At 42.1% G+C, this 18,511-nt stretch overlaps 5 non-coding genes across 5 annotated transcripts; all 5 read right to left on the bottom strand.

Moving 5' to 3' along the window:
* Positions 1–2,354: 2,354 nt before the first annotated feature.
* On the bottom strand, positions 2,355–2,427 carry trnam-cau (transfer RNA methionine (anticodon CAU)). The gene has a single exon. It is a non-coding gene; the product is annotated as a tRNA-Met (tRNA).
* Positions 2,428–6,563: 4,136 nt separating this feature from the next.
* Positions 6,564–6,636, bottom strand: trnam-cau (transfer RNA methionine (anticodon CAU)). The gene has a single exon. It is a non-coding gene; the product is annotated as a tRNA-Met (tRNA).
* Positions 6,637–11,271: 4,635 nt separating this feature from the next.
* trnam-cau (transfer RNA methionine (anticodon CAU)) lies at positions 11,272–11,344 on the bottom strand. Its single transcript has one exon. It is a non-coding gene; the product is annotated as a tRNA-Met (tRNA).
* Positions 11,345–14,239: 2,895 nt separating this feature from the next.
* trnam-cau (transfer RNA methionine (anticodon CAU)) lies at positions 14,240–14,312 on the bottom strand. Its single transcript has one exon. It is a non-coding gene; the product is annotated as a tRNA-Met (tRNA).
* A 1,477-nt stretch (positions 14,313–15,789) lies between these two features.
* Positions 15,790–15,862, bottom strand: trnam-cau (transfer RNA methionine (anticodon CAU)). Its single transcript has one exon. It is a non-coding gene; the product is annotated as a tRNA-Met (tRNA).
* Positions 15,863–18,511: the final 2,649 nt, after the last annotated feature.

Genomic DNA, 18,511 nt, shown 5'->3' with positions numbered 1-18,511 from the left:
CACGGTTTCTGTTTCCCAGTTTGGCCTTCTCGGCCACCATAGAACCCACCAAACTGCAGGGGTGATAAATGATCTTTCATTCCAAAGGACTCCCTGAGAGGAATTATAAACACAAGAGATTCTGCAGATGCTGGAAATCCACAGTAAAACACATAGGATGCTGGACTAACTCTGCAGATCAGACAGCATCAATGGAGAGAAATAAACAGTGGACATATCAGGCCAAAATCCTTCAACAATGCTGATCTCAACCAGAAATATTCACTCTTTATTCTTATCCTCAGTTGCTGCCTGACCTACTGAGTTTCTCCAGAATGTTGTGTTGTTGCCTGAGAGGAATTCACTGATCAAAAAGACAGAAGGATAAACCTCCAAACATTGTACTAATGATTGGCCAACCTTCCTATTGCCATTTTGTCCCAATATTAACCAATAATGTGCATGATATTTATCAATTTTGTCTCATCCTATCTGAGCTACTTCCTTTCTCCCGTACATTCCTTCACTCTATTTCCAATAACTTTAAGCTAATTTGTTTCCTCTGTTGCCCAGGTCTCAACGAAGTTTTCCAACCTGGAAGATTAACCATTTCTCTGTTCAGTGGGCACTATATGACCTGCTGAGCGCCTCCAGCACTTGAATTGAATTGAATTGAATTGTCTTTATTTCATACATCCCTCATTTACATGAGGAGTAAAAATCTTCACGTTACGTCTCTGTGGAAATTGCCAATGTGCAATTTATAGTAATTTATAATAAATAGTATGTACAACAGGACAGTCAATATAACAGAAATACAATTGAATCAGCGTGAATTCATCAGTCTGATGGCCTGGTGGAAGAAGCTGTCGCGGAGCCTGTTTTATTACTCTTTTTATTTCAGACCTCCATCATCTTCAATGTCTTATAAGATTTGTCAATCTGTGCACAATGGAACATGAGATTAATCCATTCAACAAAGGGCTGGAGATTGTCACAGAGGAATTTCACAGACATTGTATTGTCTCCCGTAAAACTAGTGCCCCATGTGAGATTCAAACCAAAGAGCTTCTGATTGTGAGACTGACGCATTGCCCACTGTGCTAACTTGGACTGTGAGATACCATATTTTACCGAGGTAACAAATCAGATGTACGTGTTTGAATCAATATCTTGCACATTTCATTTCATTCTTGTCACTCACACACACGCAATACTGAACCCTTTAGAGAATTCCTACCAATACCAATTATGTTCACAAAGTCTTCCATATTCACTGGGGATGAGCTCCAAATGAAATCACATCCTTTTCCAGGATGTCTCTAGTACTGAGTTTCCACTCGGCTCACAGCCCATTCTTATGCCTGACACAACAGACTTGAAATACAGGGTATACTATTGGAGGAGATCATCTGAGAGACACAGGAAATGATTTAATGGTGTGCAAAAGCCTCCTTGAGAAATGCAACCTCTCGACAGACTGGTGGGAATTTCTGGACCATGCCCTTTCAAAATGGAAAATGAGAATTCAGGATGCATTGCAAACCTGAAGGCCATCATCCAGAGGGTTTTGATGCCGTGTGTGTCAGTGCTGTAATGAGTGGTCCATCTCACAAGTTTTCCACTTGTCCCATCAGTAGAAGGGTCTGTGCTTTCTACATTGACCATCAGTAATCAACCAGGCAAAGAGAAGATCTAAGCTGTAAAGAAGCCATTGTTCACTCTTCATCAAGCATTTGTGTGCATGATAGTCAATCAATGTGCATGACATTAAACTATTTCAAGATTCAAGATTGTTTAATGCCATTGGACAGGCCATGTTGTTTCTATGTTTGACACCAGACCCCGAAACATCAGTTTACCAAGAGAAAGAATTACTAGATAGAAAAAGGCAAAGATTCAAGAGTGTGCTAAAAGCCTCCCTGAAGAGATGCAACCTGCTCACAACTTCATTGCCTTTCTCAAGCTTCTTTATTGGAGACCCAGGAAACGACAGATGCTGGGATCTGGAGCAATGACCATTCTGCTGCAAAAAATCAACAAGTCCCACAGCAATGAGTCCTGATCTGAAAGGTGACTCTATTTCCACAGATGACTCATGTCCTCTCAAAGTGGAGAAGCAGCAACTTTAAGCTAGTTTCCCTCTCTCAAGAAAGGTATGTGGCTGCCTGAACTTTTAAGCACTTCTCTCTACACAGATGCAGCCTGATCAGTTGAGTATTTTTTCTGGCATTTTCTATTTTGTTTTCAGATTTCCAACATCTGTGGATATGTTGAACATGATAGCGCAATTGAAACAGAGCAGGAGATGTTATCAACGCAATAGAGTGAAAATTGTCTCACTCATTGCTAGTATTGTTCATCCATAAAACTAGTGCCCCGTGTGAGGATTGAACTCATGACCTTCAGATTATGAGACTGACGCGCTGCCTACTGCGCTAACGAGGCCCTGGGAACTGCTGTCAGACAGTAAACAAATCAGACATCATTGTACAAATCAATAGTCTATAATTTTCATTCAAAGTTCAAATCTTAAAGTAAATTTATTATCAAACTACATATATGTCACCACATACAAACATGAGATTCAATTACTTGTGGGCATTCACAGTAAATACAAAGAAACACAACAGAATCAATGAAAGACCGTACAAAACAAGACAAACAGCTACTGTGCAAATCACGGCAAACTGTGCAAATACAAAAACATAAAAACAACAAAATAATAAAGACATAAACAATCAATATTGAGAAGACGTGATGAACAGTCTGTGAAAATGAGTCCATAGGTTGTGGGAACAGTTCGGAATTGGGTTGATAATGATGCATACAATACCGAACAGTTTAAATAATTCTCCCCAATCCCAATTCCAACTGCAAACACAACACAGGAGAAGGCCCTTCGACCCAGTTCTTCCATGCTGACTAAGTCGTCTACTTGAGCTAGTCCAACTTCCATTTGTTTAGCCCATATACAGTGTATCTAATTCTTTCCTATCCTCCTCTTTCCAGTCTCTCCCCGCTTCCTTTCCAGTCCTGAAATGTCCAGTCCAGTCTGAGCCTGAAGTGTCAACTCTCTACGGCTTTCCACAGGTGCTGCCTGACCTGTCGAGTTCCTCCAGCATTTTGCGTGTGTCCTAACCATTTGCTTGTCTTCTTTAGAACATTGGTTGTTTTGTGTGGAGTTTTGCATTGTTTCTATTGTATTTCTTTGTTCTACTGTGAATGCCTGCAAAAAAATGAATCTCAAGTTAGTATATAGAAAACTTTGAACATATAGGTTATTTGTTAACAGTCTTACTTTGAAATTTATTTTTCGTTAAAACTTTGAATTTCCTTTAAACATTCTAATCGTACTTACCTGTACCACCTGCCCTGAGAGTTTGTTTCATCTACACATTTCCCTCTGTGTGAAACGTTTTCCTCGGCATCTCTTTCAATGGAGTCACAGAGAAGTACAGCACAGAAACAGGCCTTTCAGCCCCTCTATTTTTACTTTTCCCTTTCAGCCTAACTCTATGTCATCTGGCTTTAGCCTCCCCTTTCCTGGGGTGAAAAACCTATGAACATTACCTCGCTACTTTTGAAAATTTAATTATTTAATGCATGTACTTAGGGTAATTCACATTTTTTGCTCTATTATTATGTATTCAATTTTACTACTGCCGTGAAGACAACAAATTTCATGATATTTGTCGGTGATACTAAACTAGATTATGACATTAAACTAATCTCCTTTCTCATCTGCCCTGTCTCAGGAAAAGTTTGTGGCCTGAAACTTCAACTGTTTCTCTCCAGGGAGGCTGCCTGATCTGCTGAGAGTTTTCCAAGGTTTTCTCTTTTGCTCTCAGTTTTGCAACATCTGTAGATAAATCTAAAGGTTTCATTTATGATCATAGTGCAATTGACAGAGAGCAGGAGATGACCCACAATGACATAGCATGGAGATTGTGACAGAGAATTTTACAACTCAGGTTTTTCGCCCACAAAACTAGTGCCCCGTGTGAGGATTGAACTCACGACCTTCAGACTATGAGACTGACGCGCTGCCTTCTGCGCTAACGAAGCTTCTCTGAATACAGTTGCCCAGATATTGAATTGGATCTAATTGTATAGATCAATACTTTGTTATTTTCATTTCTTTTCATGCTTGCATTTAAAATTAAACACTTGAAGAATTCTCTGTAACCAGGGAAGGAGTGCAACAACTCATAATCCATCTACTGGTGGCACGGTTTCTGTTTCCCAGTTTGGCCTTCTCGGCCACCATAGAACCCACCAAACTGCAGGGGTGATAAATGATCTTTCATTCCAAAGGACTCCCTGAGAGGAATTATAAACATGAGAGATTCTGCAGATGCTGGAAATCCACAGTAAAACACATAGGATGCTGGACTAACTCTGCAGATCAGACAGCATCAATGGAGAGGAATAAACAGTGGACATATCAGGCCAAAATCCTTCAACAATGCTGATCTCAACCAGAAATATTCACTCTTTATTCTTATCCTCAGTTGCTGCCTGACCTACTGAGTTTCTCCAGAATGTTGTGTTGTTGCCTGAGAGGAATTCACTAATCAAAACGACAGAAGGATAAACCTCCAAACATTGTAGTAATGATTGGCCAACCTTCCTATTGCCATTTTGTCCCAATATTAACCAATCAATGTGCATGATATTTATCAATTTTTGTCTCATCCTATCTGAGCTACTTCCTTTCTCCCGTACATTCCTTCACTCTATTTCCAATAACTTTAAGCTAATTTGTTTCCTCTGTTGCCCAGGTCTCAACGAAGTTTTCCAACCTGGAAGATTAACCATTTCTCTTTTCAGTGGGCACTATATGACCTGCTGAGCGCCTCCAGCACTTGAATTGAATGGAATTGAATTGTCTTTATTTCATACATCCCTCATTTATATGAGGAGTAAAAATCTTTACATTACGTCTCTGTGGAAAATTGCAATGTGCAATTTATAGTAATTTATAATAAATAGTATGTACAACAGGACAGTCAATATAATAGAAATACAATTGCATCAGCGTGAATTCATCAGTCTGATGGCCTGGTGGAAGAAGCTGTCCCAGAGCCTGTTTTATTACTCTTTTTATTTCAGACCTCCATCATCTTCAATATCTTATAAGATTTGTCAATCAATGCATAATGGAACATGAGATTAATCCATTCAACAAAGGGCTGGAGATTGTCACAGAGGAATTTCACAGACATTGCATTGTCTCCCGTAAAACTAGTGCCCCGTGTGAGGTTCAAACCAAAGAACTTCAGATTATGAGACCGACGCAATGCCCACTATGCTAACTAGGCCTGTAAGATACCATATTTTGGCAAGGTAACAAATCAGATGTCCGTGTTTGAATCAATATCTTGCACATTTCATTTCATTCTTGTCACTCACGCATACACAATACTGAATCCTTTAGAGAATTCTTACCAATACCAATTATGTTCACAAAGTCTTCCATATTCACTGGGGATGAGCTCCAAATGAGATCACATCCTTTTCCAGGATGTCTCTAGTACTGAGTTTCCACTTGGCTCACAGCTCATTCCTGTGCCTGACACAACAGACTTGAAATACAGGGTCTACTATGGGAGGAGATCATCTGAGAGACACAGGAAATGATTTAATGGTGTGCAAAAGCCTCCTTGAGAAATGCAACCTCTCGACAGACTGGTGGGAATTTCTGGACCATGCCCTTTCAAAATGGAAAATGAGAATTCAGGATGCATTGCAAACCTGAAGGCCATCATCCAGAGGGTTTTGATGCCGTGTGTAAGTGCTGTAATGAGTGGTCCATCTCACAAGTTTTCCACTTGTCCCATCAGTAGAAGGGTCTGTGCTTCCTACATTGACCATCAGTGATCAACCAGGCAAAGAGAAGATCTAAGCTGTAAAGAAGCCATTGTTCACTCTTCATCAAGCATTTGTGTGCACGATAGTCAATCAATGTGCATGACATTCAACTATTTCAAGATTCAAGATTGTTTAATGCCATTGGACAGGCCATGTTGTTTCTATGTTTGACACCAGACCCCGAAACATCAGTTTACCAAGAGAAAGGATTACTAGACAGAAAAAGGCAAAGATTCAAGAGTGTGCTAAAAGCCTCCCTGAAGAGATGCAACCTGCTCACAACTTCATTGCCTTTCTCAAGCTTCTTTATTGGAGACCCAGGAAACGACAGATGCTGGGATCTGAAGCAATGACCATTCTGCTGCAAAAAATCAACAAGTCCCACAGCAATGAGTCCTGATCTGAAAGGTGACTCTATTTCCACAGATGACTCATGTCCTCTCAAAGTGGAGAAGCAGCAACTTTAAGCTAGTTTCCCTCTCTCAAGAAAGGTATGTGGCTGCCTGAACTTTTAAGCACTTCTCTCTACACAGATGCAGCCTGATCAGTTGAGTGTTTTTTCTGGCATTTTCTATTTTGTTTTCAGATTTCCAACATCTGTGGATATGTTGAACATGATAGTGCAATTGAAACAGAGCAGGAGATGTTATCAACGCAATAGAGTGAAAATTGTCTCACTCATTGCTAGTATTGTTCATCCATAAAACTAGTGCCCCGTGTGAGGATTGAACTCACGACCTTCAGATTATGAGACTGACGCGCTGCCTACTGCGCTAACGAGGCCCTGGGAACTGCTGTCAGACAGTAAACAAATCAGACGTCATTGTACAAATCAATAGTCTATAATTTTCATTCAAAGTTGATATCCTCAAAGTAAATTTATTATCAAACTACATATATGTCACCATATACAAACATGAGATTCAATTACTTGTGGGCATTCACAGTAAATACAAAGAAACACCACAGAATCAATGAAAGACCATACAAAACAAGACAAACAGCTAATGTGCAAACCACAACAAGCTGTACAAATACAAAAAGAAAAAAAACAAAATAATAAAGAAATATCATAACATGTCAACACTCACAACACGCTGGAGGAACTCAGCAGGTCGGGCAGCATCTGTGGAAAAGATCGGTCCACGTTTCGGGCCGGAACCCTTCGTCAGGACTGTAGAGGGAAGGGGCAGAGACCCTATAAAGAAGGTGGGGGGAGGGTGGGAAGGAGAAGGCTGGTAGGTTCCAGGTGAAAAACCAGTAAGGGGAAAGATCAAGGGGTGGGGGAAGGGAAGCAGGGAGGTGATAGGCAGGAAAGGTGAAGAAGGAATAGGGGAAAACACAATAGGTAGTAGAAGGAGGCGGAACCATGAGGGAGGTGATAGGCATCTGGGGGAGGGGGCAGAGTGACATAGAGATAGGGGAAGGGAGGGGGAAGGGAATTACCCAAAGTTGGAGAATTCTATGTTCATACCAAGGGGTTGGAGACTACCTGGACGGTATATGAGGTGTTGCTCCTCCAACCTGAGCTTAGCCTCATCATGGCAGTAGAGGAGTCCATGTATGGACATATCTGAATGGGAGTGGGAAGCAGAGTTGAAGCGGGTGGCTACCGGGAGATCCTGTCTGTTGTGGCAGACGGAGTGGAGGTGCTCAACGAAGCGGTCCCCCAATCTGCGTTGGGTTTCACCGATGTAGAGGAGGCCGCACTGGGAGCACCGGATGCAATAGATGACCCGAACAGACTCATAAGTGAAGTGTTGCCTCACCTGGAAGGACTGTTTGGGGCCCAGAATGGTGGCAAGAGAGGAGGTGTAGGGACAGGTGTAGCACTTGCGCTTACAGGGGTAAGTGCTGGGTGGGAGATCCGTGGGGAGGGACGTGTGGACCAGGGAGTCACACAGGGACCGTTCCCTGCAGAAAGCGGAGAGGGTTGGAGAGGGAAAGATGTGCCTAGTGGTGGGGTCCTATTGAAGGTGGCAGAAGTTGCGGAGAATAATGTGCTGGATCCGGAGGCTGGTGGGGTGGTAGGTGAGGACAAGGGGAACTCTGTCCCTGTTGTTTTGCAGGAGGATGGGGTGAGGGCCGAAGTGTGGGAAATGGAGGAGATGCGGGTGAGGGCATCATTGATGACAGTAGAAGGGAAAACTCCATCCTTTAAGAAAGAGGACATTTGAGATGTCCTGGAACGGAAAACCTCATCCTCGGAGCAGATGCGGCGGAGACGGAGGAACTGGGAATAGGGAATGGCATTTTTGCATGTTGCGGGATGGGAAGAGGTATAGTCGAGGGAGTTATGAGAGTCAGTGGGCTTGTAGAAGATGTCAATGGACAGTCTGTCTCCAGAGGTGGAGACCGAGAGATCGAGAAAGGGGAGAGAAGTGTCCAAGATAGACCAAGTGAATTTGAGGGCTGGGTGGAAGCTAGAAGTAAAGTCGATGAAATTGACGAGCTCAGCACGGCTGCAGGAAGCAGAACCAATGCAGTCATCAATGTACCGAAGGAAAAGTTGGGGAGCAGTACCAGAATAGGTTTGGAGCACAGACTGTTCCACATAACTAACGAAGAGGCAGGCATAGCTAGGGCCCATGTGAGTCATGACATGTGCTGGTGATATTAAACCTGATGATGACATTTAACTAATCTCCTTTCTCATTTGCCCTGTCTCAGGAAAGGTTTGTGGCTTGAAACTTTAACTGTTTCTCTCTCCAGGGAGGCTGCCTGATCTGTTGAGTGTTTTCCAGGGCTTTCTCTTTTGTTCTCAGTTTTGCAACATCTGTAGATAAATCTGTAGGTTTCATTTATGATCATAGTGCAATTGACAGAGAGCAGGAGATGACCCTCAGTGGCAGCGCATGGAAACTGTGGCAGAAAATTTTAGAATTCAGGTCTTTTCGCCCACAAAACTAGTGCCTCGTGTGAGGATTGAACTCACAACCTTCAGATTATGAGACTGACGCACTGCCTTCTGCGCTAACAAGGCTTCTCGGATTACATTGCCCAGATACTGAATCGGATCTAATTGTATAGATCAATACTTTGTTATTTTCATTTCTTTTCATGCCTGCATTTAAAACTAAACTCTTGAAGAATTCTTTGTAACCAGGGAAGGAGTGCAACAACTCAGAACCCATCCAGTGCTGGCACGGTTTCTGTTTCCCAGATTGGCCTTCTCGGCCACCTTAGAACCCACAGAACTGCAGGGGTAATAACTGATCTTCCATTCCAAAGGATTCCCTGAGAGGAATTATAAACACAAGAGGTTCTGCAGATGCTGGAAATACAGAGTAAAACACATAGGATGCTGGACTAACCCTGCAGATCAGACAGCATCAATGGAGAGGAATAAACTGTTGACATATCAGGCCAAGATCCTTCATCAGTGCTGATCTCAACCTGAAATGTTGACTCTTTATTCCTATCCTCAGTTGCTGCCTGACCTGCTGAGTTTCTCCAGAATTTTGTGTTGTTGCCTGAGAGGAATTCATTGATCAACAAGGCAGAAGGATAAACCTCCAAACATTGTAGTAATGATTGGCCAACCTTCCCTTTGTCATGGTTTCCCAATATTAACCAATCAATGTGCATGATACTAAGCAATTTTGTCTCATCCTATCTGAGCTATTTCCTTTCTCCCGTACATTCCTTCACTCTGTTCTTCATAACCTTAAGCTAATTTGTTTCCTCTATTGTCCAGTTCTTAAGAAAGTTTTCCAACAGGGAAGATTAACCATTTCTCTTTTCAGTGGGCACTATATGACCTGCTGAGTGTCTCCAGCACTTGAATGGAATTGAATTGAATTGACTTTATTTCTTACATCCTTCATATACATGAGGAGTAAAGATCTTTATGCTACGTCTCTGTCTAAATTTGCAATGTGCAATTTATAATAAATAGTATGTACAACAGGACAGTCAATATAACGTTGAAATTCAATTGTATCAGACCTCCATTATCTTCAATGTCTTATAAGATTTGTCAATCTATGCACAATGGAACATGAGATTAATCCATTCAACAAAGGGCTGGAGATTGTCACAGAGGAATTTCACAGACATTGTATTGTCTCCCATAAAACTAGTGCCCCGTGTGAGGTTCAAACTCAAGAACTTCAGATTATGAGACCGATGCAATGCCCACTGTTCTAACTTGGCCTGTGAGATACCATATTTTGGCAAGGTAACAAATCAGATGTCCGTGTTTGAATCAATTTCTTGCACATTTCATTTCATTCTTGTCGCTCACACACACACAATACTGAACCTTTTAGAGAATTCTTACCAATACCAATTCTGTTCACAAAGTCATCCATATTTACTGGGAATGAGCTCCAAATGAGATCACATCCTTTTCCAGGATGTCTCTAGTACTGAGGTTCTACTGGGCTCACAGTTCATTCCTATGCCTGATACCAAGGACATGAAATACAGTGTCTACTATGGGAGGAGATCATCTGAGAGACACAGGAAATGATTTAATGGTGTGCCAAAGCCTCCTTGAGAAATGCAAACTTCCAACAGACTGTTGGGAATTTCTGGACCATGTCCTTTCAAAGTGGAAAATGAGAATTCAGGATGCATTGCAAACCTGAAAGCCATCATCCAGAGCGTTTTGATGCCGTGTGTAAGTCCTGTAATGAGTGGTCCATCTCACAAGTTATCCACTTGTCCCATCAGTGGAAGGGTCTGTGCTTCCTACATTGACCATCAGTGATCTACTGGGCAAAGGGAAGAAGATCTAAGTTGTAAAGAAGCATTGTTCACTCTTCAGCAAACATTTGTGTGCACGATAGTTAATCAACGTGCAAGACATTAAACTATTTCAGGATTCAAGATTGTTTAATGCCTTTGGACAGGTCATGTTGTTTGCATGTTTGACACCAGACCCCCGAAACATCAGTTTACCAAGAGAAAGGATTACTAGACAGACAAAGGCAAAGATTCAAGGGTGTGCTAAAAGCCTCCTTGAAGAGATGCAACCTTTGCATAACTTCAATCCCTTTCTCAAGCTTCTTTATTGGAGACCCAGTAAATGATAGATATTGGGATCTGGAGCAATGACCAATCTGCTGCAAAGAATCAAGAAGCCCAACAGCAATGAGTCCTGATCCGAAAGGTGACTCTATTTCCATAGATGGCTCATGTCCTCTCAAAGTGGAGAAGCAGCAACTTGAGGCTTGTTTCCCTCTCTCAAGAAAGATTTGTGGCTGCCTGAACTTTTAAGCACTTCTCTCTACACAGATGCAGCCTGATCTGTTGAGTGTTTTCTCTGACATTTTCTATTTTGTTTTCAGATTTCCAACATCTGTGGATATGTTGAACATGATAGTGCAATTGAAACAGAGCAGGAGATGATATCAACGCAATAGAGTGAAAATTCCCTCACTCATTGCTAGTATTGTTCATCCATAAAACTAGTGCCCCGTGTGAGGATTGAACTCACGACCTTCAGATTATGAGACTGACGCGCTGCCTACTGCGCTAACGAGGCCCTGGGAACTGCTGTCAGACAGTAAACAAATCAGACGTCATTGTACAAATCAATAGTCTATAATTTTCATTCAAAGTTGATATCTTCAAAGTAAATTCATTTTCATACTACATATATGTCACCATATACAAACATGAGATTCAATTACTTGTGGGCATTCACAGTAAATACAAAGAAACACAACAGAATCAATGAAAGACCATACAAAACAAGACAAACAGCTAATGTGCAAATCGCAACAAACTGTACAAATACAAAAAGAAAAAAAACAAAATAATAAAGAAATGAACTATCAATATTAAGAAGATGTGATGAAGAGTCCCTGAAAGTGAGTCAGGGGTTGTGAGAACAGTTCAGACTTGGGGTGATAATGATGCAAACAATACTGAACACTTTAAATAATTCTCCCCAATAATAATCCAACTGCAAACACAACACAGGAGAAGGCTCTTCGACCCAGTTCTTCCATGCTGACTAAGTCGTCTACTTGAGCTCCTCCCATTTCAATTTGTTTTGCCGATATGCAGTATATCTAGTTCTTTCCTATCCTCCTCTTTCCGGTCTCTCCCCGCTGCCTTTCCAGTCCTGATTCCTTTCCTATCCTCCTTTTTCCGGTCTCTCCCCCCTGCCTTTCCAGTCCTGATTCCTTTGCTATCCTCCTCTTTCTGGTCTCTCCCCGCTTCCTTTCCAGTCCTGAAATGTCCAGTCCAGTCTTAGCCTGAAATGTCAACTCTCTACGGCTTTCCACAGGTGCTGCCTGACCTGTCGAGCTCCTCCAGCATTTTTAGATTAGATTAGATTAGATTCAACTTCATTGTCATTGTGCCGAGTACAGATACAAAGCCAATGAAATGCATTTATCATCTGACTAGAAATGCAAAGAATATTGTTATTTACAAAATAACTGCGAATTTAAAAAGTGCTACAGCACACAGATATAAAAGTCTTGAGACAGTGCAATACGGGTGCAATACTGCTTAGTGCTGTGATGAGAGGTTCAGCAGGGTCACAGCCTCAGGAAAGAAGCTCTTCCTGTGCCTGCTGGTGCGGGAGCGGAGGTTCCTGTAGCACCTACTGGATGGGAGGAAAGTAAAAAGTCCATGGTTAGGATGAGATGCATCCTTGATAATGCTTTTCGTCCTGCCCAGGCAGCGTTTATGGTAGATGTGCTCAATGGTGGGCAATTGGGTGCCGATAATCCGCTGGGCAGTTTTCACCACACGCTGGAGTGCTTTGCGGTCCGATACGGGACAATTGCCAAACCACATTGAGACGCAGTGGGTGAGTATGCTCTCAATGGTACAGCGGTAAAAGTCCATCAGTATCCTGGGACAGAGGTGAGCTTTCTTGATGCTCCACAGGAAATAAAGGTGCTGTTGCGCCTTTTTGATCAGGATGGAGGAGTTCAGGGACCAGGTGAGATCCTCGGAAATCTGGACACCAAGGAATTTGAAGCTTGATGCACGCTCCACTACAGCTCCGTTGATGTAGATGAGGACATGAGTGTGGCTCCTAGCATGCCTGAAGTCCACAATGATCTCTTTAGTCTTCTGGGTGTTAAGGGCCAGATTGTTGTTGGCACACCACACGGCCAGGTGCTGGACCTTGTCCCTGTAGGCTGTCTCGTCATCCCCTCTGATCAGGCCAACCACCGAACTTGATTATGGAGCTAGAACCATGTACAGGAACACAGTCATAGGTGAAAAGGGAGTATAGAAGAGGGCTCAGCACACAGCCTTGAGGCACACCAGTGTTCAGGGTGAGAGTACAGGAGGACAGGTTGTCTAACTTAACTGATTGGGGTCTGTTAGTCAGAAAGTTCAAGGTCCAATTGCAGAGGGATACGCTGATACCAAGCTGGTGAAGTTTGGCGATCAGCTTGGAGGGGACCACAGTATTGAATGCTGAACTAAAGTCAATGAACAGCTTTCTGACGTAAGAGTTGGAGCTGTCCAGGTGGGTCAGGGCAGAGTGAAGTGCCGTGGAGGTGGCATCCTCTGTTGACCTGTTGGTACGATAGGCAAATTGATGGGGGTCCAGGATAGAGGGTAGACAGGATTTCAGGTGTGATAGAACCAGTCTCTCAAAGCACTTTGCAATGATACGTGTGTCCTAACCATTTGCTTGTCTTCTTTTGAACATTGGTTGTTTTGTGTGGAGTTTTGCATTGATTCTATTGTATTTCTTTGTTCTACTGTGAATGCCTGAAAGAAAATGAATCTCAAGTTAGTATATAGAGAACTTTGAACATATAAGTTATTTGGTAATAATCTTACTTTGAAATTTATTTTTCTTTAAAACTTTGAATTTCTTTTAAACATTCTAATTGTACTTATCTGTACCACCTGCCCTGAGAGTTTGTTTCATCTACACGTTTCCCTCTGTGTGAAACGTTTTCCTCGGCATCCCTTTCACTGGAGTCACAGAGAAGTACAGCACAGAAACAGGCCTTTCAGCCCATCTATTTTTACTTTTCCCTTTCAGCCTAACTCTATGTCATCTGGCTTTAGCCTCCCCTGTCCTGGGGTAAAAAACCTATGAACATTACCTCACTACTTTTTTAAATTTAATTATTTAGTATATCTACTTAGAGTAATTCACAGTTTTTTCTCTATTATTATGTATTCTATTTTACTACTGCTGTGAAGACAACAAATTTCATGATATTTGCCGGTGATATTAAACCTGATTATGACATTAAACTAATCTCCTTTCTCATCTGCCCTGTCTCAGGAATGGTTTGTGGCCTGAAACTTCAACTGTTTCTCCCCAGGGAGGCTGCCTGATCTGCTGAGTGTTTTCCAAGGTTTTCTCTTTTGTTCTCAGTTTTCCAACATAGCACGGAAATTATTGCAGAGAATTTCACCATTCGTGTCTGGTCGCCCAGAAAACTAGTGCCCCGTGTGAGGATTGAACTCACGACCTTCAGATTATGAGACTGATGCACTGCCTACTGTGCTAACGAGGCTCCTCGGAATACAGTTGCCCAGATATTGAATCGGATCTAATTGTATAGATCAATACTTTGTTATTTTCATTTATTTTCGTGCTTGCATTTAAAACCAAGAGAAAGGATTACCAGACAGACAAAGGCAAAGATTCAAGGGTGTGCTAAAAGCCTTCTGGAAGAGATGCAACCTTCCCATAACTTCAATCCCTTTCTGAAGCCTCTTTATTGGAGACCCAGGAAATGACAGATGCCGGGATCCGGAGCAACGACCAATCTGCTGCAAAAATCAACAAGCTCAATAGCAATGAGTCCTGATCCGAGAGGTGACTCTTTATTTCCACGGATGGCTCATGTCCTCACAAACTTGAGAAGGAGCAACTTTAAGCTTGTTTGTGGGCTGGCTGAACTTTTAAGCACTTCTCTCTCCACAGATGCAGCCTGATCTGTTGAATCAGAATCAGGTTTATTATCACCGGCATGTGACTTGAAATTTGTTAACTTAGCATCAGCAGTTCAATGCAATACAGATCTAGCAGAGAGAAAAAAAACATAATAATAAATAAAATAAACCATAATAAATAAACAAGTAAATCAATTACGTATATTGAATAGTTTATTTTTTAAAAATGTGCAAAAGCAGAAATACTGTATATTAAAAAAAGTGAGGTAGTGTCCAAAGCTTCAATGTCCATTTAGGAATCAGATAGCAGAGGGGAAGAAGTTGTTCCTGAATCGCTGAGTGTTTGCCTTCAGGGTTCTGTATCTCCTACCTGATGGTAACAGTGAGAAAAGGGCATGCCCTGGGTCCTGGAGATCTTTAATAATGGATGCTGCCTTTCTGAGACACCACTTCCTAAAGAGGTCCTGGATACTTTGTAGGCTAATGCCCAAGATGGAGCTAACTAGATTTACAACCTTCTGCAGCTTCTTTCAGTCCTGTGCAGTAGCCCCTCCCCCCCCTCCACCCCCGCAGTACCAGACGGTGATGCAGCCTGTCAGAATGCTCTCCACGGTACAACTATAGAAGTTTTTGAGTGTATTTGTTGACATGCCAAATCTCTTCAAACTCCTAATAAAGTATAGCCGCTGTCTTGCCTTCTGTATGACTACATCGATATGTTGGGACCAGGTTAGGTCCTCAGAGATCTTGACACCCAGGGACTTGAAGCTGCTCACTCTCTCCACTTCTGATCCCTCTATGTGGATTGGTATGTGTTCCTTCGCCTTACCTTCCTGAAGTCCACAATCAGCTCTTTTGTCTTACTGACGTTGAGTGCCAGGTTGTTGCTGTGGCACCACTCCACTAGTTGGCATACCTCACTCCTGTATGCCCTCTCGTGTTTTCTCTGGCATTTTCTATTTTGTTTTCAGATTTCCAACATCTGCGGATATCTTTAACATGATAGTGGAATCGAAACAGAGCAGGAGATGATATCAACGTAATAGAGTGAAAATTGTCTCACTCATTGCTAGGTTTGTTTATCCATAAAACTAGTGCCCCGTGTGAGGATTGAACTCACGACCTTCAGATTATGAGACTGACGCGCTGCCTACTGCACTAACGAGGCCCTGGGAACTGCTGTCAGACAGTAAACAAATCAGAAGTCATTGTACAAATCAATAGTCTATAATTTTCATTCAAAGTTCAAATCTTTAAAGTAAATTTATTATCAAACTACATATATGTCACCATATACAAACATGAGATTCAATTACTTGCAGGCATTCACAGTAAATACAAAGAAACACAACAGAATCAATGAACGACTGTACAAAACAAGACACACACACAAAAGTTGCTGGTGAACGCAGCAGGCCAGGGAGCATCTATAAGAAGAGGTACAGTCCACGTTCCAGGCCGAGACCCTTCGTCAGGACTAACTGAAAGAAGAGATACTTACTATCACCCGGCCCAAAACGTCGACTGTACCTCTTCCTATAGATGCTGCCTGGCCTGCTGCATTCACCAGCGTTTTTTGTGTGTGCTGTTTGAATTTCCTGCATCTGCAGATTTCCTCGTGTCTGCATTTTACAAAACAAGACAAACAGCCAATGTGCAAATCACAACAAACTGTGCAAATACAAAAACGTAAAAAAAAGAAATAAACAATCAATATTGAGAAGATGCGATGAATAGTCCTTGAAAGTGTGTCCATAGGTTGTGGGAACAGTTCAGTGTTGGGTGCTAATGATGCATACAATACTACCAGACAAAGGGAAGAAGCTCTAAGTTTAAAGTTTAGAACCTAAAATATAAAGAAACCATTGGCCACTCTTAAAGCCTGAAGACACATGCTCAGCGATTCAGGAACGGCTTCTTCCCCTCTGCCATCCGATTCCTAAATGGACACTGAACCACTGGAACACTACTGTGGCGACCCACTTTCCAGCGCACTCGAACCGGCTCACAAAAACAGCGCACGCCGGCAGAGGGCCGGCCCCAAAAGGGCATCAGACCATCTTCACCAGCAGGGGGAAAAACCCGCGCGTGGGAAGCGTCTGGGAATATGCATTCCCTGTAGCAATCCTGCCCCAGGGAGGGTGGGAATGGGAAGGCTTTAAAGGAGGCCGCGAAGTTTGAATAAATCTATTTTATCGTAACTCCAACTCACCGACTACGTGTTGTTATTCTAGCGCTGTGTGTAGCACACCGCTACACTACCTTACTTTTAAAATACATATTATTTCTGTTTTTTGCACAATTTTTAATCTATTCAATATACTTATGGTGTAATTTATTTATTAATTTTTTTTTGTCTTCTATATTATTATGTATTGCATTGAACTGCTGCTGCTAGGCTAACAAATTTCACGACACATGCCGATGATAATAAACCTGATTCTGATTGCGATTCTGATCAAGCGTTTGTGTACACCATTAGAATTTCAGTCTGGAGATTTCTCTTGAGAACGAGAGAAAAAAGTCTGATTTAAGTTTGCAGAGAAGCCGGGGAAGGGCCAGGTAGGAGGAAGGGAAAAAAACGGTACGGAAACTGAAAAGGTATGGAAATGGTATGGCAATCAATCTGCATGATATTATGCTATTTCACGATTTAAGATTGTTTTATGTCATTTCCAGTACATGTAAAAAAGAACAAAATCATTGTGACTCTGGATTTGATGCAACAAAGAAAAACACAATAAGATAAAGAACATAAATATAAGTACATTAGATGGCTTATATATATTGAATGATTGTATGTACATAAAGGGACAGTAGGTACAGGAGTGTCTGCACATAAGGTAACTCTGGCAGGAAATGATGAAATAGTGGTGGAGGGGTGGGTTAGTGGGTGGAGGTGTTGATCAGCCTTACTGCTTGGGGAGAGTGACTGTTTTTGAGTCTGGTGGTCCTGACGTGAATGCTATGTAGCCTCCTCCCTGATGGGAGGTGGACAAACAATCCATGAGCAAGGTGGGTGGGATCCTTCATGATGTTGCTGGCTCTTTTCCGGTATCTTCCTGTATATGCGCTCTTGATGGTGGGTAGGCTAGCGCTAGTGATGTGTTGGACAGTTTTGACAAATTGTTGTAAAGTCTTACTGTCTGGTGCAGTGCAGTTTCTATATCATTCCTTCGCCCTGTCAGGGACATTTCTCTTTGACATCTCTGTAAGTTTAAATTAGATCCTTTTCTCTCCGGTTCTCAGGGGAAATCTCCAATATGAAACTTTAACTCTGTGGACACTGCCTGACCCACTGAGTGTCTGCAGCATTTTCGCTTTTTATTTCAGATTTTCAGCACCTGCAGAATATTTTTTTCACCGTGGTCCAATTAGCACACAGTGGGAGATGATACCCTTGGAACACATAGGGGGCAAATTGTCACAAAAGATTTCACAGCTTACATTTGGTCACCCATAAGACTAGTAACTAGTACCCTGTGTGCAGCTCAAACTCACAACCTTCAGACTATGAGACTGACGAACTGCCCACTGTGCCAACGAGGCTCTGTGCAACATTTCCTACTTTATAATGATTGGGACGTAAATGTACAAATCAGTAACTGGCACTTCTGATTTTCAGCCTTGTCACTAGCTCACTAGTGAGCAGTTTCTACCAATATGTCAAATCTTATGGGGAGAAGGCAGGGAAATAGGTTTAAGAGAGAAAGTAAATCAACCATGCTTGAATTGCAGGGCAGACTCGACAGACAGAATGGCTTAATTGTGCTCCAATGACTTACGGTATTATGGTCTAACACCAACACACCCTCCC

The sequence above is a fragment of the Mobula birostris genome, chromosome 2 (assembly GCF_030028105.1).
Source record: "Mobula birostris isolate sMobBir1 chromosome 2, sMobBir1.hap1, whole genome shotgun sequence".
Lineage (NCBI taxonomy): Eukaryota > Metazoa > Chordata > Chondrichthyes > Myliobatiformes > Myliobatidae > Mobula > Mobula birostris.
This window is presented reverse-complemented; position numbering and strand designations above follow the sequence as displayed.